General features: G+C 45.0%; 1 long non-coding RNA gene across 1 annotated transcript in view; it reads left to right on the forward strand.

Moving 5' to 3' along the window:
• Positions 1–22,114, forward strand: part of LOC115089553 — a 32,504-nt gene extending 10,390 nt beyond the window's left edge. Inside the window, exons 2-3 of the long non-coding RNA XR_003856160.1 lie at positions 17,543–17,619; positions 21,989–22,114. This is a non-coding gene — a long non-coding RNA (uncharacterized LOC115089553). The remainder of the gene's footprint in view (positions 1–17,542; positions 17,620–21,988) is intronic.
• The last annotated feature ends 1,475 nt before the right edge of the window (positions 22,115–23,589 follow it).

Below are 23,589 nucleotides of genomic sequence, written 5' to 3' on the forward strand. Positions count from 1 at the left end.
GGGATGCCAAGTAATCTCCAGTTCGGGGGTCTCTTCAGCAGAGGCTTCGTTGGCTGGAAGCAGCACACTGGGGTCTGGATGACCTGAATCTCCTTACTTCAGGTCCCCTGCACCCAGTGAGGCATCAATAGCCCTTTCATATAGGAGCATATGGATGCCAACGGAGCTATTCAACCAAACTATGTAGATGGATGTTAGAGACTAATCATGGTTAGTTCCCAGTACCTGCCCTGATGCTAGGAAGCTGCTCGGATCCTCCCAAGCACAGAGGTTGATATGTTGCCGGGTTCAGTTGCACATAATGATTTAAGTTGAACTGAGGGAAGAAGTAGATCACTGCATCACCAGGAGTGCCTATGATCCCAACTTTCGACGGGCCAACCCAGATTACTCTAAAGAGGTGGCCAAGGGCATGATGGAGATGCAGCTGGGCCGCAGTATTAGGAAACATGCTGCTGTTTACTGCCATATCCTCGGGCCACCGCCTGAGTACAGCATCCATGTGCAGCTTCCTGGTGGGGTGACCATATTAAAGCCTCACCCTGGTCATTATGAACCCTATCCTTTTCCCCCTGTGGGCCAGGAATAAAAAAGTCAAAATCCTGGTTTCCCAAGTACATAGTACCCAGTGAGAGTTTTTGCCTTGTCGGGGAGGGAAAAGTGTTATTGGGGTTTATTGTGGGGTTCTGCAGAAGCTGTTCTAAATGTTTACATGAACATTTCTCTAATTTCCTTCTTGTGAGGAGGACTTTGAATTTATTTGGACTGTGCTCTTCCAGCTAATATTCTTCAATCAACCAGGTGATCTGGCCTGTCAAGAGGCCTGGAAGAAACGAAGAGCTTTGCCATTCCTGGTTGGGAAGAGACTGTTTATTCGGATTCTGTTGCCATTCTATTGGGTGGTCATTAAGAAATAAAAATGAAATTTATGAGTTATCTGCTCACAAGGAATGTGATCTCTATATTGAGCTTGGCAATGCCAGTATGTTATGTTTAAGCTTTCCAGAAAATAAGAAAAAAAATCTTTATATAAAAATTGATATAATGTTTTTGAAAACAGTGCCCCTGGTTTTCTTTGGAACTTGTTCAACTTAAAAGTTAACCTTTTGTCTGTAGGTTGGGTACAGCAGCCCACCCATGTGCCTTAACCTTTTCTTTACAGTACGCACATCTCAGTGGAAGTGATTAATTGCAGCTGAGAAGAGTTGAGCATTTTTCTCTTCCCAGGCATTTGCAGAGACCCTAGTTTATTGTCCTGGAAGGTTAAAGTATGGGGCTAAAAGTCTGCTTTGTCCCCTTCCAGGGAACCAAGTGTGAGATTTATCTCCTATTGGAGCTGGGGTGCAGTGCATCCGTCATTATAACAAGGATGGTGAGAGCGTTCTATGCATTACTGGGTGGTGGCAGCATCCACTGGTAGCCAGCTGTGGCAAGGCTGTCCTAAATTGGTCTGTTCCACTGTTCAATTTTGCTTGTGTGCTGCTACAATGTATTAAGGTGATTTTCCACCATTGTGAATATAGGCAGGTATTAGCCATCCAGAGTGGGAGTGCCTACATCAGGTGTAGAGCCTGCCTGGACCTTGGATCCAGTCCAGGATAGACAGTGGGACTTGCCTGTCCAATTGATTGTGGGATGTGTAGTAAAGGTGGTGGTTGTGAGGATTAATATAATGACAAAAAAAATTACATGGTATTTTTGTGTGTTCCACATTGTAAAATCAGTGCCAAGTCTTCAATTATACCCAGATTTTCACCCTAAAGGGAAGAGGTGTAATCCAGATACTTTTTGGGTTACTAATAGGTCTTGCAACAGTCTAGTGCAGTTAGGGAAATAATTAGGGGAGTATCCAATCATGGACAGCCCTCCCACTGTGGAGCTGTAATGGATACCCTTGGTCCTGAGGTTTTATAGTAGAACTCTTGGGGAAGAATAAGAGGTTGTATTTTTCTAAGTTAGATTTTGGGCCTCCTGGAGCCTCAGAAACCCTCCTAGACCCCTCTAGGATAGGTCAAAGGGGCTCCACTGCTGTACTTTCCACATGAGGTACAGAGAACACAGCAAGTTCAGAATAGTAATCCATATTTTGGCCTAATTATTGAAATGCCTGAGATGATTTTCTTAAGTGGCCATACAAACCCAGTTCTGAGGTTAACTTAGTTTCCATTAATGTTCGTGGAATTGGCACACCAATTAATCAGAAGCATATTCTAGACTATTTAAAAAGGAGACATGCAAAGTTGGTCTTGTTGCAAGAGACCCATCTGAGGAATGCGGAACATGCTAAACTACAACACGAATGGGTGGGACAGGTGTATTACTCCTTATATACCTCAAAGAGCAGAAGGATAGGTATTTTGGTTCATAAAAGTCTGCCGTTACAGGTAACCAGACAACTTGCAGATACTGAAAGTAGATATATAGCCCTGGAATGCATGTTGTATGGGAAGAAATTCACATTAGCATGTGTATATGGGCCAAATGAGAGACAGAATGCCTATTATAGAGAATTAGTGGACGTTATCAAACATTTTTCACAATTATCTTTTCTATTGGGAGGGATTGGAACACGTGTTTAGATCCTACGAAAGATAGATCCTTGGATGGAGGACAAGTTTGGAATCAGGCGGCTGGGCTCCATCTTATGATGGCCAAACTGGGTTTACTAGACACTTGGAGAGTCCAAAACCCCACTGGCAGGGATTTTATATTCTACTCACAGAGACATCAGTCATATAGTCATATTGACTTTTTTCTTTGTGCAGCTGGCCTGTCACAGCTTGTAGGTCCCATGGACAATTTAACTAGTTAGATTTCAGATCACAGTCCAGTTCTTATGCCACTGAGATTTAGTCAGAGCTGCCATATTGATAAATCTCGGAGATTAAACCAATCATTAATGGGGAATGAAAAATTCTGTGAAGTGATAAAAGATGTGATAAAAGAATATAAGGAGATTCATGTAGGGGCAGAGAGGAACCCTGCTATAATATGGGAAGCGCTTAAGTCAGTGCTTCTTGGGAAGAATATCAGTTTTGCGAGCTACCTAAATAAAGTTCAGAAGCAAAAGGAGATTTCATTGGAGTGACGTATCACGTCACTAGAAGCACAACATAAGACTAAAGAGGTTAGGACTTTTCAGCTTGGAGAAGAAATGGCTGAGGGGGGATATGATAGAGATGTTTAAAATTATGAGAGGTCTAGAACGGGTAGATGTGAATCAGTTATTTACTTTTTCAGATAATAGAAAGACTAGGGGGCACTCCATGAAGTTAGCATGTGGCACATTTAAAACTAATCGGAGAAAGTTCTTTTTCACTCAACGCACAATTAAACTCTGGAATTTGTTGCCAGAGGATGTGGTTAGTGCAGTTAGAAAAGCTGTGTTTAAAAAAGGATTGGATATGTTCTTGGAGGAGAAGTCCATTACCTGCTATTAAGTTGACTTAGAAAATATCCACTGCTATTACTGGCAACGGTAACATGGAATAGACTTAGTTTTTGGGTACTTGCCAGGTTCTAGTGGCCTGGATTGGCCACTGTTGGAAACAGGATGCTGGGCTTGACGGACCCTTGGTCTGACCCAGTATAGCATGTTCTTTTTTTTTTTATTATTCTTTATTTTCAAGTTTTTTCACAACTTATTTACCAGGAAAACTCCTTACAGAAAAGTCAATGTCAAAAGGAAAACAATAAATTTCAGATTAAACATTATTTCAGCATAATGATTAACGACATTTAAATTATAAGAAAATCAATTTTAGAAATTAGGAGGCGGTAGGAGCAATGACAAAATATAAGAAAATTAATCCACCAGTATATTTGGTTCGTCGTGGCTTCTGCATCATTTTTCTTTTCTTTTTACACCGTCTCTAATGAAGTCTCCATAGGTGCTTTCCCAGCTAGGAATGTTTTCATTTGATCAGGTTCAAGAAAAATATAATTCACATTCTGATACCTGATGCAAGCCTTGCAGGGGTATTTCAGAGTGAATTTAGCCCCTATTCTAAGGGCTAATGGCCGCATCAAAAGAAAGTCTTTCCTTCGTGTCTGAGTAGACTTGATCACATCCGGAAATATCCAGATAGGGAACCCATAGAAAGGTATTTGTCGGTTTCTGAAGAAAAGTCTCATAACATGGTTCCGCTCTGATAAAAAAGCAAAGGAAACTAGGAGAGGTTTTCTCTGACTTATTTGATGTTCAGAAGACATTTCTAATATATCGGTGAGATTCAGATCAGGACTTTGTGGTTCTGGTTGGGAAGCTTTCTGCAAGTAGAATATTTTAACAATAACCGGGAGAGCCGTATCTGGGATCTATAAATTTTCCTTCATATAAAGTTTAAAAAGTTCCAGTGGGGCTATAGCTTTAATTACTGGAAAATTGAGTATGCGTAAATTATGTGCCCTTAGGGCATTTTCGACTGTTTCCAGTCTTCTGGATGTTAAATTTTCAGAAATAATTAATTTTTCTTGTTTAACCTCCACTGAAGAAATTCTCTTTTCCAACACTTCTGTTTTATTAGTATAACTGGATAATAAATTATTATTTATCAAAGCCTGGTTCTGAATTTCCACATTTGTCTTAGCAAGTATTTTTATCGATGTCTCAATTCCATTTAGTACACTCCAAATTCCCTCCAACGTTATAACATCAGGTCTCTGAGTAGAAGGAGCTTCTGAAATCCTTCGAAGCTGGCTTACTCCCTGCGCTTCATCGGCTCCCCCTCTTAACCCGGTACCTTGTACAGTTGTTACGATAGCTGCTTCCAGTCCCCGGGGAGTTGAAGTCCTTAGTGGATCCTCCAGACCCGCAAGTTGTTCTCCTCCACTGTCTCCTAGGGTCTCCTCGTCCCGGGTCTCACAGGCATCGTTTCTGGCCATCATCGTGGCCGCTCCGGCTTCAGACGAAGCAGGGCAGGGCATCGCGATACTTTGAGGGGGAGCAGGTTTCTTCGGTGATCCGGGGCTTAAGGTGGTATCGAAGGTCAGGGAGGTCTGCGCTTGCTCCAACGCGGTTCCTCCAGCGACCAGGCTCTCCGGATTAATTGATGCAGCTCCAGCGAAAAAACCGGGGATAGTAGGCTGTCGAGGGTCGGCAATGGGTGAGTTGATATTCTCACCTCTTAGTCGCCCTTTTCTTTTTGTATGCGGCATAATTTTTTAAAGAAAATAGAAATAAGTAACTCCGAAATTGGACAGCGTTTCTCTCCGGCGTTTCAAGCTGTTTCACGCCACGGCGGCCATCTTGCCTCCCTATAGCATGTTCTTATGTTCAAGATGTTCACAGTGGATATACAGACTTCTGCAGAAGGCAAGGGATGAACTTCAACAGGTACAGGTCGCGGGAATAGAAAGGTCATTTCAACTCTCATGACAAAATTTCTAAGAACAGGGGAATAAGACTGGAGCACTTTTAGCTAGAATGTTAAGGAAAAGAAGGACCCAGACATCAATCCCTAGCATTAGAAATAAAATGGGTGGGGCTGTACATATAATATTAAAGAGATCAATGACATATTTAAAGACTACTTCAAAGACTTATACAAAGGTCAGGAAAAGGCCAAATATCAGGCATCCTGTCATACTTGCAAGAGGCCAAGATGCCACAGAGGCCAAGAAAGACAAGTGGCCCCCCTAGCAGCTCCTATTACAGCACAAGAGATTTGTATGGCAATTATGGGTCTTCCATTGGGTAAATTCCAGTATCATGTAGATTTCTATAAACGGTTTTCCAGTGACTTAATACCTTTTCTGGGGTCTACATTTCAATACCTACAAAAGTTCCCAAAGATGGAGCATACTATGAAAGAGGAAACAATTATAGTACTACTCAAGCCAGGTAGAGACAACATGGACTCTGGTTCATACAGCCCAATCTCCATTAATACCAATATAGAAATTTTAGCCAAAGTAGACTGGAGACAGTTATGCCATACGTGATAGGAGTTGACCAAACAGAATTTGTAAAGGGTCATTCTTTGACTGTTAATACAATAAGACTGATGGAAATTATAGCCTGGGCTCAACAGGACAAGAAGAAAGGGATGGTGGTGGCCTTTGAAGCGGAAAAGGCATTTGATAGGCTTAGCTGGCCTTTTCTGTTTCAAGTGCTTGACAAGGTGAGACTCCCTAAGAAGTTTCAGCTCTGGATTAGGGCTCTATACTCACACCCTAGAGAGTGCGTATTGACCAATGGTGTGTATTCAAGCCCTTTTCTGGTGCTATGAAGCACTAGACAGGGATATCTCTTGTCCCCATTGCTGTTCAGTTTAGCCATTGAGGTTTTGGTGGTGAGGATAAGGGCATCTGTTGATGTAAAAGGATTTAAGGTAGGGGGCCAAGAACATCGTATCTCTTTATATGCAGATGATGTACTTCTCTTTTTGACAGATGTAAATCTAATAGGCCCTAGAATGTTAGCGATTCTTGTCAACTCTAGTAAGGTTCTGGTTATAAGATCAATTATACCAAATCGGAAGTGCTTCCCATTGGCACCATGACAGTAGATGGGATCCCTTCATGTTTTTCAAATTTTAAGGTGGCTAGAGAGGGGATTAAATACCTTGAGATATGGGTGACAAAAAATCCTGCAGCTCAGTATAAGCATAATTATGCGATAGTAGTTGATAGTAGCTGATCGCTTACAGAAAGATTTATGGGAATCGATGATAAGTTTCTATTGTGGTCTGGCAGAATAAATGCATTAAAGATGAATGTACTTCCCAGACTAATATATTTGTTTCAATATGTCCCGTGCTACTGGCCAGATGGGTTTTTCACATCATTGCAGGGGACTTTAGGAAAGTTTATATGGCAATATAAAAAAGCGTGCATTAAGTTTAAGACACTGTGGAGGCTGAAAGATGCTGGGGGGATGTCCCTTCCCTATTTGCAGGGTTATTACTGGACTGTGGGGCTGACAGGTGCATTGCCTTGGTTTCATAGGGACCGGGATACACCTTGGTACCTGTTAGAAGTAGAACTGACAGGTGGTCAAGATCTGCCAATGTTACTGTTGCAATCTGAATTGTTTTATGCTCATAGTAAGATAAGTAGCACAAGTTCACACATACTACACACCATGAAGATCTGGAAATCAGTGAATAGGTCTTTAGGTTTTTCCCCACAGCAGCTGTCAGAAATTATACCTATACGAAGGAATCTGAAATTACTATACACTATATTACATGGTGTGACTGCTGCATGGTGAAAACAGGGTTTAAAATTATTAGGTCAACTATGGGAGGATGAAAATGTTCAAATAAGAACCTTTTAGGACCTTGAACAAGATTATGGGGTTCTGAGGGAATCGGAGCCTTTCTTTCAAAGACTGAGAGTAGAGCTGGAGACTTATGACTGAAGGGGATGGGTAAGATAAGCACTTAACCCAGTTGAGAAAGTGATTGCCTGAGAACTCATGCCAAGGTGGGGAATTAAAAAGTTTTATAAGGCGGTATTGGCATGTCAGATGGCTAAGATTCCCCGCTCAGCTTAGAAGGGCTGCAGAACAGGGTTCTCAATCTTGAATTGAATATGACTCATGGGAAGGAGATATGGAAAAGGGTGCACAAAATCTCCTTGTGCAGTAAGAGAGTAGAACTAACGGTGAAGCTAATTCACAGAACATATAGATACCCAGCATAATACTCCAAATTCTCAGCGGGGGCATCTAATCTTTGTTGGAGAGGGCAAGGGGGTATGTATCTACATGTGGGGTAGGAATGCCCTTTAGTGGAGAGTTTTTGGAAACAGGTGGGACAAGAGATGAAAGCCATTTTGGGAGGAGGGTTCAAATTAGAACCTTCCGTCTATTTGTTGGGTAGGTGATACAATCATAACTTAAGTAAAGAAAAACGTCAACTTGCAGGCCACCTAATCCATGCAGGTCAATTCACGATTTCTACGCTCTGGAAAGCAACTCCTACAACAGCATGCTGGCACCGTCCGATGCATGAGATAGCATTGATCGAAAAAATTACGTGCATACTACGTAGAAAATTGTCTTTGTTTGATAAAATGTGGACACCCTTCCGAGTTTACTGGGAAGCTCAAAAGTGATTGACGTGGGCCACTTTCTGAGGGATTACTCTATGTATATTCTAATGGATGTGCGAAGGGATTTGTTTTCAGGAACGCGTTCGATAATAGATGGAAGGAAGGTGAACCAATCTGCTAGGTCCGTTTAAAAAACTTTTCGAGTCATAATAGACAAATGTCATATATGGAGTTGCTATTTTCATATGTTTTTACATTGTACTTGCTCTGATTGTTACAGTCTTAAGACTGTTTTTTCATTATAAAATGAAAATAAAAAGTTTCAAAAAAAAAAGAAAGGTTTAATTAGTTGAGAAGGCTTGTGAAAATAAAAATGTCTTCAGAGCTCTCTTAAGCTTGAAATAATCCTTCTTGAGACACAAGGTTAATGATAAGGAATTCCAGAAATTAGGTGCCTCAAACAAGAAACAAACCTCCCTGGATATTTCTAGCCTGATGTCCTTTGGAGAGGGTAGCACTAACAATTCATGTTGAGATGAATTCAAAGTTCATTGAAGTAGATAGGGGACAAGAAGGCTAGAGAGATACGAAGAGGTGCTCCAGCAAAAGGCCTTAAATGCTAAGCATCCAATCTTAAACTGAATATGAAGGGAAACAGGGAACCAATGAAAACATTGAAGTATTGGGGTAACATGATCATATTTCCGTAACCTGAAAACCAATTTGGCTGCGGTGTTTTGGACTGTTTGAAGACTTCTTAGCTGAGTGATAGAAAAGTCGTGAAATAGCACATTACAATAATCAAGCCAAGTCAAGATAAGATAATGGGTGAGACATTGTATGTCAGAATGGTCTAGATATGGTCTAAATCGATGGATGAATCGCAGGAAAAAGTAAGACATTTGTATCAGATGTGAAATGTGATTAGAGAAAGTCAGTGATAAGTCAATTCTGACACCCAAGGTGGTGATTTCATCTTGAACTTGAATGGGGATACTTGCCATAGCTGTTGGGAGCTGTGATGATGTAAATTTCCTAAAGAATCATATTGCCTCAGATTTACTCCTTAACAGGTCTATCCAGTAAAGTGCGGCCACGTTTACCCTGCTTTTAACCCGCTCCTAACCCGCGTTAGCCCTTCCTGCGATCCCGAATCCCCTTTAACCTACTCCTACCGCGTCCTAAAATCCCCGGGCAACCCCTTCCGCACGTGGCATGTATATTGCATGCAAACGAGCGAATTAGCTATTCCCTAGCATCCCGTAACCCGCGCCCCGACTATCGCTATCTTTCCCTGCCGTTTTGTCGCACGTTTAACCTGCTAACTTACCGCCTACCCTTACCCCTGCGGTAGAGGCAGGGGTAAGGGTAGGCGGCAAGCTTTCCCCCAGCCCCCGCTCACCTGCCCCGGCCGCGATCATGGGTGCCGGTCTCCGGGGCAGCCCCAGTCCTCTCCCCTCCTCCCGAAGCAAAAAAAAACAAAACGTAAAAGCAAAAAGTAAGTCGCTTCGCCGCTTCACACTGTCAGTGTCTCTTCTTCCCTCCTCCCGGAGTAAGGCTGCTTTTCGCGCCTTGCTTCGGGAGGAGGGAAGAAAAGACACTGACAGTGTGAAGCGGCGAAGCAACTTACTTTTTGCAGCTCCCTTCGGACATCGGACCTCTCCTGCCTCCCGCTGCGCGACTTACTTTTTTTTGCAGCCCTCCGGCCATCAGCAGGAACGGATCGTGGCTCCCCTGCCTCCCGGCGAAGACGGACGCCTGCACGGGGGAAAGCGGCCCCTGTGCGTGCAATTGGCCGCTCAAGACGTGACATCACATGCCGTGACGCCAAACGTCATGATGTCACGTCTTGAGCGGCCAATTGCACGCACAGGGGCCGCTTTCCCCCGTGCAGGCGTCCGTCTTCGCCAGGAGGCAGGGGAGCCACGATCCGTTCCTGCTGATGGCTGCAAAAAAAAGTAAGTCGCGCAGCGGGAGGCAGGAGAGGTCGGATGTCCGGAGGGAGCTGCAAAAAGTAAGTTGCTTCGCCGCTTCACACTGTCAGTGTCTCTTCTTCCCTCCTCCCGAAGCAGGGCGCGAAAAGCAGCCTTGCTCCGGGAGGAGGGAAGAAGGGGCTGGCAGTACGAAGCGGCGAAGCAACTTACTTTTTGCAGGCGTCCATCTTCGCGAGCAGCTGGAGGCAGGAGAGGTCGTCCGATGTCCGGAGGGGGGTGCAAAAAGTAAGTCGCTTCGCCGCTTCGTACTGCCAGCCCCTTCTTCCCTCCTCCCGGAGCAAGGCTGCTTTTCGCGCCCTGCATCGGGAGGAGGGGAGGGGGGACTGGCAGTCCCGACTTCCTGGTATCTGTCATTTCAAATGACATTTGAAATGACAGATACCAGCTTGGCGTGAAGCGTTAGGCCCGCGCACCCAGGATACTGTATAGGCGCTCTATCCAGTAAAATGGGTTACGCGGGCCTAACGCTTCACGGACCCTTCTTAGACGCGGTTTACATTTACATGAAATTATAGTTCAGGATCGAGCGGTAGGTGAGCTGCACTGTGTGTGCGGCAACCGCGGGTGCGCCGGGCACTAACGCAGCTCTTCCTACTGCTCGGTACTGGATAGACCTGTAAGTTTGGCTGAATATAATCAGTTAGCAACAGCCGTCATAGAAACAGAAATGATGACAGAAAAGGACCGACTGATTCACCCAATCTGCCCAGCAAACTTATGCCAGTATCTTGTTATACTGGGACGTGGAACCAAGGCCAGTGACCGCTTACCTTGAGTAGTAGAGACAGTTGGAACAGGAATTTCGAAGGCTGGCGTTGGGTTAGGAAACCCCGGGTAGTCCAGATAGAGCCGGTAGCAATGACAGGAACCGGGATGAGTTGTCCAGAGGCAGGCAGCAGGTAGAGCAATCCAGTAACAGTCCAGGTCAGGGCAGGCAGCGAACAACAAGAACCAAGACAACTTATCCAGAGGCAGGCAGCAGACAGAGTAATCCAGTAACAGTCCAGGTCAGGGCAGGCAGCGAACAACAGGAACCAAAGCAACTTATCCAGAGGCAGGCAGCAGGCAGAGTAATCCAGTAACAGTCCAGGTCAGGGCAGGCAGCGAACAACAGGAACCAAGGCAACTTTTCCAGGGGCAGGCGGCAGGCAGAACAATCCAGTAACAGTCCAGGTCAAGCAGGCAGCAAGCAGCAGGAAAACAGCAGAAAAAACTCCCAACACTACTCGTGGCTGAAGCAACGCGGAAGAGAAGAAGCTCCCTCAAATTGGGCAAGATTCCCGCGCTGCCCAGCACTTCCGCGGGCATCTGACATCATAAGGGGGTGTGACCAAGTCCCGATTTGCGTGGAGCCGCGCCGCGAGAGAAGCCAGTGTCAGGAGGAAACGCCGACGCCATCGGGAGAGTTCCGGCAGGTAACAGTACCCCCCCTGCAAGGCCCTCCTCTCTTCTTCCTTGTTCTGGGCTTGAGAGGAAAGCGTTGATGGAATTTTTTAAGCAAACGAGGTGCTTGTATATTTTGAGCAGGTTCCCAAGTGTTCTCTTCAGGTCCAAATTTCTTCCAAGAAATTAAATATTGTAGTTGTTCCCTACATCTTCTGGAATCCAGGATGTCCTCCACTTCGAATTGGTTATCATTCTGAATTATGTGTGTATTAGGCCTCCTCTTTCTGGAAGGCCAAGACATAATTGCAGGTTTGAGTAAAGACACGTGGAAGGTGTTGTGAATCCACAAGGAGGACGGTAAAGACAGTCTATAAGTGACTGCATTAATCTGCTTCTCAATAGGAAAAGGACCAATAAAGCGAGGAGCAAATTTTAATGACGGCATGCATAATCGAAGATTGCGCGTGCTCAACCACACGAGATCTCCTGCCTGGAGTCGAGGAGCAGGACATCTTGTCTTATCCGCTTGGATCTTCATTCTAGCGGCATTCTTTAATAGTAAGGCTCGTGTCTCTTTCCATAACTTGGTCATAGAGGTGATGGTTGTGTTGACAGCCGGACAAATTGAAGAGGTAGCAATAGGTAACGGGAGTCGTGGTTGTCTACCAAAGACTACAAAAAATGGAGACCTCCCCGTAGCTTGGTTCAAATGATTATTATGACATATTTCTGCCCAGACCAACAAGGGAGCCCAATTATCTTGTCGTTGATTGACATAAGATCAAAGAAAAGCCTTCAGGGATTGATTCGTCCGTTCCGTGAGTCCATTGGTTTGGGGATGGTAGGCTGAGGAAAATTCAAGTTTGATTTTTAGAAGTTTGCACAGTTCTTTCCAAAATCGAGCTGTAAATTGCACCCCTCTATCTGAAACAATACTGAGAGGTAAACCATGAAGACGAAAAATGTGTTGAAGAAATAAGTGAGCTAACTCTGACGCAGAAGGTAATCCCGGCAGCAGAATAAAATGAGCCATTCTGGAAAAACGGTCCACCACCACCCATATGACAGTGTTATTGTCCGAAGTCGGAAGATCAGTGATAAAATCGGTGGCAATGTGAGTCCATGGTTTAGTGGGGACAGGTAACGGTTGTAAAAGACCAAAGGGTGAGTGTTTCCTCATGGTTCTGTGATTTGTGTCATCAATATCGTTTGCTGTATTATGTTTGCTTGTCTGTTATCGGCAAAGTTTCATATTGTGTCTGAGGATCACTCAATAAAAATTGTATTACAAAAAAAAAAAAAAAAAAAGACCAAAGGGTTTCTGTCGAGGAGTCTTCTGAGCTGCACATACCGAGCAGGAATCTACATAGGCCTTAATATCTTTCTCCCACCGGGGCCACCAATAATGTCTGGATACCAAATCCTTGGTACGTGAAATTCCCGCATGCCCTGCTAATTGAGCGTCATGCGCCCAACGAAGAACTTTTAATCTCAACCGTTTGGGAACCACAGTTTTACCAATGGGAACCGTGAAGGTGGCAGCCAGCTGTATCTGTGCAGGATCTATTATGTATCGAGGAGGGTCAGGTATATCTTCATGATCAAAGCTTCTCGAGAGGGCGTCCGCCCGCAGATTCTTCTGTTCAGGTCAGAAATGCAAGACAAAATTAAACCTGCTAAAAAAAAGTGCCCAGCGGGCTTGTCAAGGATTTAATCGTTGAGCCTTCGCCAGGTATTCCAGATTTTTATGATCTGTGTATACAGTTACAGTATACCGAGATCCTTCTAAGAGATGGCGCCATTCCTCAAAGGCCAACTTTATCGCTAAAATTCCCGATCTCCGATGGTATAATTTCTCTCTACTGATGAAAATTTTCTTGAAAAGAAAGTGCACGTCACCAGATTCCCATCATCTGTCATTTGTAGCAGAACAGCAGAGGCATCAACTTCTAGAATAAAGGGTTTGGTGGAGTCGGGGCGCTTGAGACATGGGTCCTTGGTGAATTCCTTTTTTAATTGAAGAAAGGCATTGACGGCCTCCTCCGGCCATCTCTGAATGGGCGCTCACCTCCTAGTGAGAGCGGTAAGAGGAGCCACTAAAGAAGAAAAATTCAGAATGAATTGTCTATAATAATTGGAAAACCCCAGAAATCTTTGTAAGGCTTTCAACCCTATGGGTTGGGGCCAGTTCAAAATGGCTTTGAGTTTACCCGGGTCCATGGATAATCCTTTGTTAGAAATGATATATCCCAGGAATGGTAATTGATCTTTATGAAACACACATTTTTCTAATTTGGCATAGAGTTTGTTTTCTCTGAGACATTGCAGAACCTGTCACACATGCTCCTGATGCTGTTTCAGGTTGTTAGAAAAAATTAATGTATCATCCAAATATACAATGACATGAGAGTAGAGGATATCGCGAAAGATGTCATTGATCATGGCTTGAAATATGGCAGGGGCATTACAAAGACCAAACGGCATTATCCTGTATTCATAATGTCCATCGTGTGTGTTAAAAGCCGTTTTCCATTCATCTCCTTCTCGAATTCAAATCAACTTGTAGGCCCCTCTTAAATCCAATTTAGTAAAGATTTGAGCTCCTTTAATCCGATCAAATAGCTCCGAAATAAGAGGAATGGGATACCTGTTCTTCTTGGTGATGTTGTTAAGCCCTCGATAGTCAATACAGGGTCTTAAGGACCCATCCTTCTTTTTAACAAAAAGAATCCCGCTCCAGATGGTGAAGTGGAAGGTCTGATGAATCCTCGTGCTAGGTTCTCCTCGATTTATATTGTTTCAAGGCTGTCGATTCGGGTTCTGATAGAGTATAAATCCTACCCCTAGGAGGAATTTTCCCTGGGAGAATGTCAATTGCACAATCGTAATCTCGATGAGGTGGTAAAGATTCTGCTTGTTGTTGACTAAAAACGTCTGCGAACTCTTCATACGGGGCGGGAATACCGGAAGAGAGCTGCGTATATTGGATTCGACAATTCTGAACTTGTTTTAGACAGTTTTGAAAACAGAATGGACTCCAACTAATTAGTTGTAAGGAGGCCCAATCCAGTTGAGGGTGATGTGTCCTTAACCAGGGTAGACCCAAGATTATTTGGTTGACCGAGGATGGAAGTACATACAGCTGAATGCTCTCTTGATGAAGAACTCCGGAATTCAGTACAATGGGTTTGGTAATGTGAGATATCCAAATTCCCACGGGCTGTCCGGATACAGAGGTAACTGAAAGGGAAATGGGTAATGGTTCCACAGGAATATGATGGTTTTTACCATGCTTTCTTCAATGAAATTGCTGGCTGCCCCTGAATCTATGAAAGCCTGAAGTTGAATCGGTTTGTCCTTCAGGATAATGGTTATCGGAATCAGTAGTTGAGGAGAGGGAATGGTGAGACCCAGGGAGGCCTCTCCTACCCGACCTAGGTCCGAGAGTTTCCCGATTTGTTGGGACATTTGTTGACGAAATGGCCTGATCCAGCACAATACATGCAGAGATTTTTCAGTCTTTGCCGTTGATGTTCCTCAGGAGTTAATCGAAATCTGTCAATTTGCATGGGTTCCTTGACATTCACGGGTGCTTCAGTTGGTCGTGGAACGACAACGGGTTGCTTAAAGGTGGGAGCTAGCCGAAATGTCCTTCGAGTGGCCCTCCGTTCACGTGCCCTTTCTTGAAATCGTAAATCCAGTCGAATGGCTAGCCGGATAAGTTCTTCTAAAGATTCCGGGGGATCCCTGCCAGCCAATTCATCCTTTATGTTTTCGGCCAGCCCTTGTCGAAATATGGCAGTGAGACTATCCTCACCCCACGTGAGTTCCGCTGCCAAGGTTCGGAATTGAATGGCGTATTCCCCTACTGAACGAGAACCTTGTTTGATTTGTAGTAAATCATTAGCTGCCAAGGTAGAATGACCTGGTTCGTCAAAGATGAGCTGGAATTCTTTCAGGAACTGATCCAAATTGTTAAGAATGGGGTCATCTCTCTCCCAAGGGTGAAGCCCAGGCCAGGGCTGGACCCTCCAGCAATGACAAAATAAAGGTAGTTTTAGTCTTATCTGATGGGAAGGAAGATGACTGCAGTGAGAAGTGCATTCGACATTGATTAATGAAGCCCCGGCACTGCGCTGAAGTTCCGTTAAATCGTGGCGGAGGAGGTAAACGGATAGGGTTAGAGGAAGCGGTGGTATTCGTCACTAGGGTTGCAGGAGCATGGGCTAGTGCATCCATACGGGTGACTAAGTGGTTGAGTACCCCAGTTACTTGATCGAGGACCCCTTGTTGTTGCTGAAGCCGGGAGGCCAAACCTGGGATGGCCTACAGAGCGGTCAGGTCGACTGGTTCCATGGCTTCGGCCAACTGTTATACTGGGACGTGGAACCAAGGCCGGTGACCGCTTACCTTGAGTAGTAGAGACAGTTGGAACAGGAATTTCGAAGGCTGGCGTTGGGTTAAGAAACCCCGGGTAGTCCAGGTAGAGCCGGTAGCAATGACAGGAACCGGGATGAGTTGTCCAGAGGCAGGCAGCAGGTAGAGCAATCCAGTAACAGTCCAGGCCAGGGCAGGCAGCGAACAACAAGAACCAAGGCAACTTATCCAGAGGCAGGCAGCAGGCAGAGTAATCCAGTAACAGTCCAGGTCAGGGCAGGCAGCGAACAACAGGAACCAAGAGAACTTATCCAGGGGCAGGCAGAACAATCCAGTAACAGTCCAGGTCAAGCAGGCAGCAAGCAGCAGGAAAACAGCAGAAAAAACTCCCCAACACTACTCGTGGCTGAAGCAACGCAGAAGAGAAGAAGCTCCTTCAAATAGAGCAAGCTTCCCGCGCTGCCCAGCAATTCCACTGGCGTCTGATTTCATAAGCCCCGATTCGCGCGGAAGCACGCTGCGAGAGAATCCAGGGTCAGGGGGAAACGCCGACGCCATCGGGAGAGTTCCGGCAGGTAACATATCTGCTGCACTGTGCAGGTTACCCCCATGCTTATCGTTTTTCCAGACCATAAAAGTTGGGGCCCTCATTGGATGCTGTCTGAATCCAATTCCCCTTTTCCCACCGCCAATGAAGCAGAGAGCAATGATGGAGTTGCATTCAGCCTTGATACTGTTATTTGTTAAGGGTCGCAACTGCTACTCTTTTCTTTATTTTCATCCTCTAGCCTTTAGGGATCCACAGTGATAATCCCATACCCCTTTGAATTCTTTCACTATTTTCGTCTTCACCACCTCTTCCGGAAGGGCATTCACCGCCCTCTCCGTGAAGAAATCATGAAAGCTTTTCAAGCAAAGTGGTAAAATGGAATAACAGCTAGCAATAATCTGAATATCATTAACATAGAAATAGCTACAAAATCCCAAATATTCATAAGAGTAGCAAGTGGTGCAAAGTACAAACTGAATAAGGTAGGGGAACAAATGTATCCTTGTGGAACACCACAATAAAGAGGAATAGTAATGGATCTAGTAGAGTTCCAAGCAACAGAATAGGATCTATACACCAAAAAAGATTTGAACCAATTAAGGGACCCTGCGTGAACACCAGTATCATGTAGATGATTAAGCAGTAGCTGGTGATCCACTTTATCAAATGCAGCATTCATATCCAAGCAAACCAAGGAAATAGAGGGCAGGATTAAATGGTCAGTTTTCCATATGGAGAAAGGTCATTAGTGCAGTGCCCCAGGGGTCTGTGTTGGGACTTGTGCTATTTAGCATATTCATCAATGATCTGGGGAAAGGAATGATGAGCGAGATGACCAAATTTACAGATAACACAAAATTGTTTCAAGTCATTAAAATGGCAGCAGATTATGAAGAAGTGCAGAAGGACTTTGTGAGGTCAATATTCAAAAGCATTTAGCTGGCTAACTCAGAAGTTAGGAGCTAAATTAATATTTAGACCCTTATCTTGCTAAATTCTAGCCAGATAATAAGTTAGCCAGCTAGAATTTAACCACCAGCAAAGTTTCCGCGGCGTCCACCCCGACAACGCCCCGACAACGCCCCTATCTAGCTATCGCACGCGAAAAGTCCCTTTTCGCGTGCGATAGGGATAGAAAATGACCCCCTAAGTTATTAGCCAGGCAGATATACTTTTCATCTTCTAATCAAGTCACCCATATGAAATCTGACCTCTCTTTTGTCTGCATTTTTTTGAGGGTCTGGAACAAGTGGTGGAGGATGTGTGTGAACTGGTAGAGGTCTTGTGAACTGGTGCTTGGAAGTACATGCACATGTAAGTATTTTCAGAAGTGAGATATGCGCATCTAGCAGCCAACTTTATAAAATACCTGCCTCCGTGCATAAAATGAGGGTTAATATGTGCACATGTTACCTTTAATGTGTAAAATATATGCACATAAACCAGGTGAATAAACTATATGGACCTCTGCATTTAAAAATGTGTGTATTTATTTATTTATTTAACATTTTTCTAGGATGGTGGATAATATAAAAATCGCATAAACATTCCAATTACACATTTAACAGCACATCTTTAAAAGCAGCTTAAAATACATATAACAAAATAAAGTCTCTCTCTGAGTTATACAAATCACACAGCCACTGTCCACAATAAGCCACTTACTATAATAAGTGCTTCAAGCCGACTCAGATACTCCAGCTTTAGCCTTACCTAGCTCCAAACACAAAGACGTTTTATTCTTCCTCCATCTCCTCTTTAACCGATGAGCCTGGCTCTTAAGGAGGAAAAAAAATCCCCCCCCCCAACAAAGTGGATTGACTCAAGAATTGAAGCCGCAGGCTAGGGGATGGGGGTTTTGTGATGCACACTTTTCCCTATGTGTCTGCTTCTATGTACCAGGCTATGCCCAGTGTCCGCCTCTCCCCCCTGCAGGCGGAGCGCACAGCCCCAGAGCAGGAAGAGCTTGCTGGTCTCCGTGGCTTGCGGCTCTGCTCAGCATGCATTGGTGGAACTGAGGCCCTGTCCTTTCTTTGGCTCGGAAGTGTCAGCGCTGTGACGTGACTCTCCAGAGCTGAAGCTTCTCTTCTCTCTGTTTGTACTGGGAAGAATGAAAAATACTCCCACACCAGGGTTTGTTTATTTATTTATTTATTTATTTTTTGAGAGGCTGGGAGTACGTGGGGAGGTTTCTTTGATGCCACGCTCCAGTCAGAGGATGAGGGCTGACGACAAAGAGCATCATTACATTTCCATATACTTCTAGACCTGAGGAGGCAGGTCCTTCTGGTTCTTTCCTAGCAAGAGGACGAGCTGTCAGTACGTTTAGTAAGGGATCTGCTTGTCATTAATACTAATCAAATGCAGTTGTTAGGTGGATCCGCATGCCTGGGACTGCTTTCTATTACATTTCAGGATTAAAAGAAAAAATAATTCCCTTCTTTTATGTAGGTAGTACAAGTAAATGCAAGCAGATAATTATTAACAGTCTTTGTTTTAAGGAGGCAAGTTATCTCAGCAGATTCAAAATATCAGCTGGATACAAATGGTAAAATACTGTGCTATCCACTTTCCCCTGCAGAGGCTGTCTGATATGCTGAAAAGAGGGTAAATGGGTAGGCACATGAAGATGACCCCGAAAGGTGAAGAAAAGAACATACAGGCCGATACAGTACAGTGCGCTCCGACGGAGCGCACTGTTAGCCTGCTCTTGGACGCGCATTTTCCCATACCCCTTATTCAGTAAGGGGTAGATTTTTAAAAACAGCGCGATCGCGTACTTTTGTTTGCGCAACAGGCGCAAACAAAAGTACGCTGGATTTTCTAAGATATGCGCATAGCCACGTGTATCCTCTAAAATCCTGGATCGGCGTGCGCAAGGCTGCCGATTTTGGGCAGCCGGTGCGCGCCGAGCCGCGCAGTCTGCCTCCGTTCCCTCCGAGGCCGCTCCGAAATCGGAGCGGCCTTGGAGGGAACTCTCTTTCGCCCTCCCCTCACCTTCCCCTCCCTTCCTCTACCTAACCCACCCCCCCGGCCCTGTCTACCCCCCCCCTTACCTTTGTCCGTAGATTTACGCCTGCGAGAAGCAGACGTAAATCTACACGCGCCAGCGGACTGCTGGCACGCCGTCCTCCGACCTGGGGGCTGGTCCAGAGGCCTGGACCACGCCCCCGGGCCGGCACCACACCCCCGGTCCCACCCCCGAAACGCCACGCCCCGCCCCCGAAACGCAGCGTCATCGGGTCCCGCCCCCGACACGCCCCCTTCCAAAAAACCCGGGACCTACACGCGTCCCGGGGCTCTGCGCACGCTGGCGGCCTATGGAAAATAGGCGCGCAAGGCCCTACTCGCATAAATCCGCCTGGATTTACACGAGCAAGGCTTTTAAAATCCGCCCGTAAGGGGGGGAAAACGCACGTCCAACCCGCGGCACCTAATAGCGTCCTCAACATGCAAATGCATGTTGATGGCCCTATTAGGTATTCCCCGCGATACAGAAAGTAAAATGTGCAGCCAAGCCGCATATTTTACTTTCAGAAATTAGTGCCGACCCAAAGGTCGGCGGTAATTTCTTCCAGCACCGGGAAAGTGCACAGAAAAGCAGTAAAAACTGCTTTTCCGTGCACCCTCTGACTTAATATCATGGCGATATTAAGTCGGAGGTCCCGAAGAGTAAAAAAAAAAATTTTAAAAATTGAATTTGGCCTGCGGCTGTCGTGCCGAAAACCGGACGCTCAATTTTGCCGGGGTCCGGTTTCTGAGCCCGTGGCTGTCAGCGGGCTCGAGAACCAACGCCGGCAAAATTGAGCATCGGCTGTCAAACCCGCTGACAGCTGCCGCTCCTGTCAAAAAGGAGGCGCTAGGGACGCACTAGTGTCCCTAGCGCCTCCTTTTGCCCGTTTTTACCACCGGGCCTAATTTAAATACTGAATCGCGTGCACCGGCGAGTGGCCGGTGTGCGCGCTGGGAGAGCGGGCGTTTGCCCGCTCTCCCGCGGTCTTTACTGTATCAGCCTGATAGGGAGGGTAATTTTCAGCAGTGTGCACATGCACACCACTGGTGGTACCCCTAAAGTTACCCCTGTAATTTATAAACTGTATCACCTTCCTGAATATATGCGTGTACCATTAGAGAGGACATGGAGGAAGAATACAACTTCTTTCTATAGGGAGATCACTAAAATTTGATCCTCTTTGTGGGTTTTAGTGTGCAAGACGTTTGGTTGGGGGGAACCTTGTTATTATCACATTTGACATGTTTGGGAAAATGTGTAATATATTTGCTATTGCAATACTGATAAATGACCACTGGATGGCATTGTTAGAGGTGTGAGCACTGTATGATAAGGTGATTTTGGGAAATATGGTATGTGCCTCTTTAAGTGTGGGGCTTTTGCTGATTGAGTGATAAAGGTGTAGTAGGAGCTATACAAGTGGCAAGGTTTTCTGTTCCTGCCCTTTTCTATTCGTGCCCATTCCCATGTGGGGAGGTGAAAGTGGACCTCCAGGGATGTAGTCAACTGGAACGGTCAGCCTGTAGGCTGGAGGGGGGGGGGGGCTGTCCTGGGGGCCCTCCTCGGTTAGGAATGGGGCCCTGCAGGAGCTCTTTCTCTCAAGGCCTGAAGGTGGAGAGGGTTTCTTCCTCCTCTTCCTCCTGAGGACTTGACCAGATCCAGGCTGGAGCACCAGCTCTGCTTCCTCTTGGGGGATTAGGACCAAGGAGATGTACGAGTGGGATAATTTTGACAGAAGAGTGTCCGAAGAAGTCCATGGTATGGGTATGCTGGGGAAGAAACCTACAGAAGCAGAATGATGTGGAATCTGTCGTGGGAGGTTAGAGATCCATACGCTGTGAGTGGCTACGAGAGTGGGAAATTGCATTGTGGTGCCTTTTGGATGTGAATTTTTATATGGGTATCGGGAAGAAATGCATCACATTCCATCCTAACCGTGATGGAGTTGGAGGTAAAGGTAAAAGAAAAAAATCCAAGGTATCAAACCAACCTTTGGTGTATAGGGAGGAGGGTTTAGTTTTGCAACATTGAACCCCTGTGATGTGCTGCAAAAAATATATTAGAGACTTCGTGAAATCTGCATAAATTCTGGGGTTTCCGTTTCACATTCGTGTAATTAGTTGCTGGCTGGTTCATCCAGAAATAAAGTTAATAGCTTGAATTGGGAACAAGGCGGCTGTTACACTTTATTTAGCTAGCACTAATGGGAAGCAGGGGCCAGTTCATGGAGGGGTGGGCAGTGAATCCTATCTGTCCAATCAGAACAAAGAGAGTGGTTAACTGATACCCCAGCTGGCTTTGTATAAGTCCACTGCAACATCTGCATGCCCTAAGCTAAGAACCCACTAAAACATTTGGAACGGATGACCCTTAAAGGATAAGGGAATCCCTTCAATCCTTTTATGTACCCCCAAGCACGGGTTTCATTTGAATTTAGAGCTATGTAATGCTATAGCTCTAGTGTATAAGTTGGCTATTCAGGAAGCATTTTGCTAGCCAATTAGCCTTAGCAGGCAATTGCCCAGCAAGATTGTTTAAAATTGTGGCAAATTTGGGGAAAGTTAAAGGATTAAGGGAGATATTAGCACTGTCCTGTGAAGATTATTCTGTTCTCGCTGCATGTTTCATGTGCAACTATACAGACAGCTTAACTCAGTCTTTACATTACAGATGGAGGAGGCTGCTTTTTCGACTCTCAACTTTATTAAAAGGTGAAACAGCTAAACAGAGTCTTACAGTGAATAAACTGGAGAAAAGAGCAACAAAAGCAGTCTGGGTCACAGAAATAAAGGCAGGTAAAAAGAGGATACTTCTGTAGGGGCTAGGGCAGGTCAGCTGCTAAAATACATAGACCAAGTAGAGCTTACTAGACACGTGAAGAAAAGCTCCCAGCATTCCCTGCTGTCAAGTCAGAGGTTAACCTTTTAGAGCCGGCTATACTAATACAGCAGAAGCAGTGAAGGTGCAGGCTGATCACCATTGATAGTATAACAGAAAACAAAGAAACTTTATGCAGAATAAAATCATGAACACAGCATTAGCAAACAAACAGAAAAATCTGCTATGAAAACAGGAAACCATGAAATCAGGATAACAGTAAACAGAGCACTTGTGAAAACTGGACAAGGATTGTATTACTTTATTTGCAGAGAAGGGTTTAAAACCTGTCTGCCTTTGAACCAGCCAATGGAGACTCAAAGCCCTGTGGATGGTGTGATAGTATCACTGTCAGACCTGCTGGGTCTAGAGAGGCTAGATGGGAGCCTTTAGGGAGAGTGGGGAGGGCTGGAGTTGGAGCAGATGGATGGAACTCTGATCCCTGGACAAAAAAGAAGATCTCATAGAGCAGGGGTGGGCAAATGTTTTTGTGCTGGGGCCACATTTCAAGTTATCGGCCGCAATGAAGGCTGGGGGGTTACCCCCCAATGAAGCTCTGTGGGGGGGAGGGGAGCGGTTTTCCTCCCTTGGAGCTCCTACAACCAAACTCCCATCACTTGCAGGCATTTCAGTATCTAGCAGGCTTAAACACCATAATTTTAGCACTCGAGGAGCCCCTTCAATCATGTAACCCAGCCTCTTTACAAAATCAGCAACATCTTCAACCCAGGAGGTACAAGGCGTTTTGCAGACTACCTCACCTCGGTCACACCACTTTCCAATATACCCTCTGCCACCCATTCCCTTATGTAACATAACCCTTTGTAACATATTTTTGTGCGACTTACCCGTGCCGCATCCTATCTGACGTAACGTAACCAATGTCGTAGCTTCATAGAAGTACAATATGTCAGTTTAACCCACTCAATTCATGGTAATGTACTTCGTCTTTAATTCCTCACTGTGAATATTTGATTCTTATCTATATGCTCTTGTTAATACTCAATGTTTAATTTTATGCCCCTGTAATTCCCTATCTCTTTTTCCCCCCTGCCCCTAAGTTTCTGCCCCCCCCGCCCTTCCCCCCTTCTCCGCCCCTTCCCCCCCCCTTCTCAACAGTTCCATGTTTGCTGTAAAGCTTGTTGCTGCATTCTTGTTTCTTGTCAACCGATGAGATGTTCCCAACGATCATCGGTATATAAAAACTGTCAAATAAAATTAAATAAAAAGAACAAATGCAGAACACAGACAGACCCTCACCAAATAAGAATAAAAAGGCCATAAAGTATAAAACAGAAAGGTGCAAACAAAAAAACCAAACTGGAAACCACTACAAGCCAGTGCAATAATGCAAAAATAGAAATATTACCATTCCTCGTAAAACGAAATCAAGA

This window comes from Rhinatrema bivittatum, chromosome 4 (genome assembly GCF_901001135.1).
Source record: "Rhinatrema bivittatum chromosome 4, aRhiBiv1.1, whole genome shotgun sequence".
Classification (NCBI taxonomy): Eukaryota; Metazoa; Chordata; class Amphibia; order Gymnophiona; family Rhinatrematidae; genus Rhinatrema; species Rhinatrema bivittatum.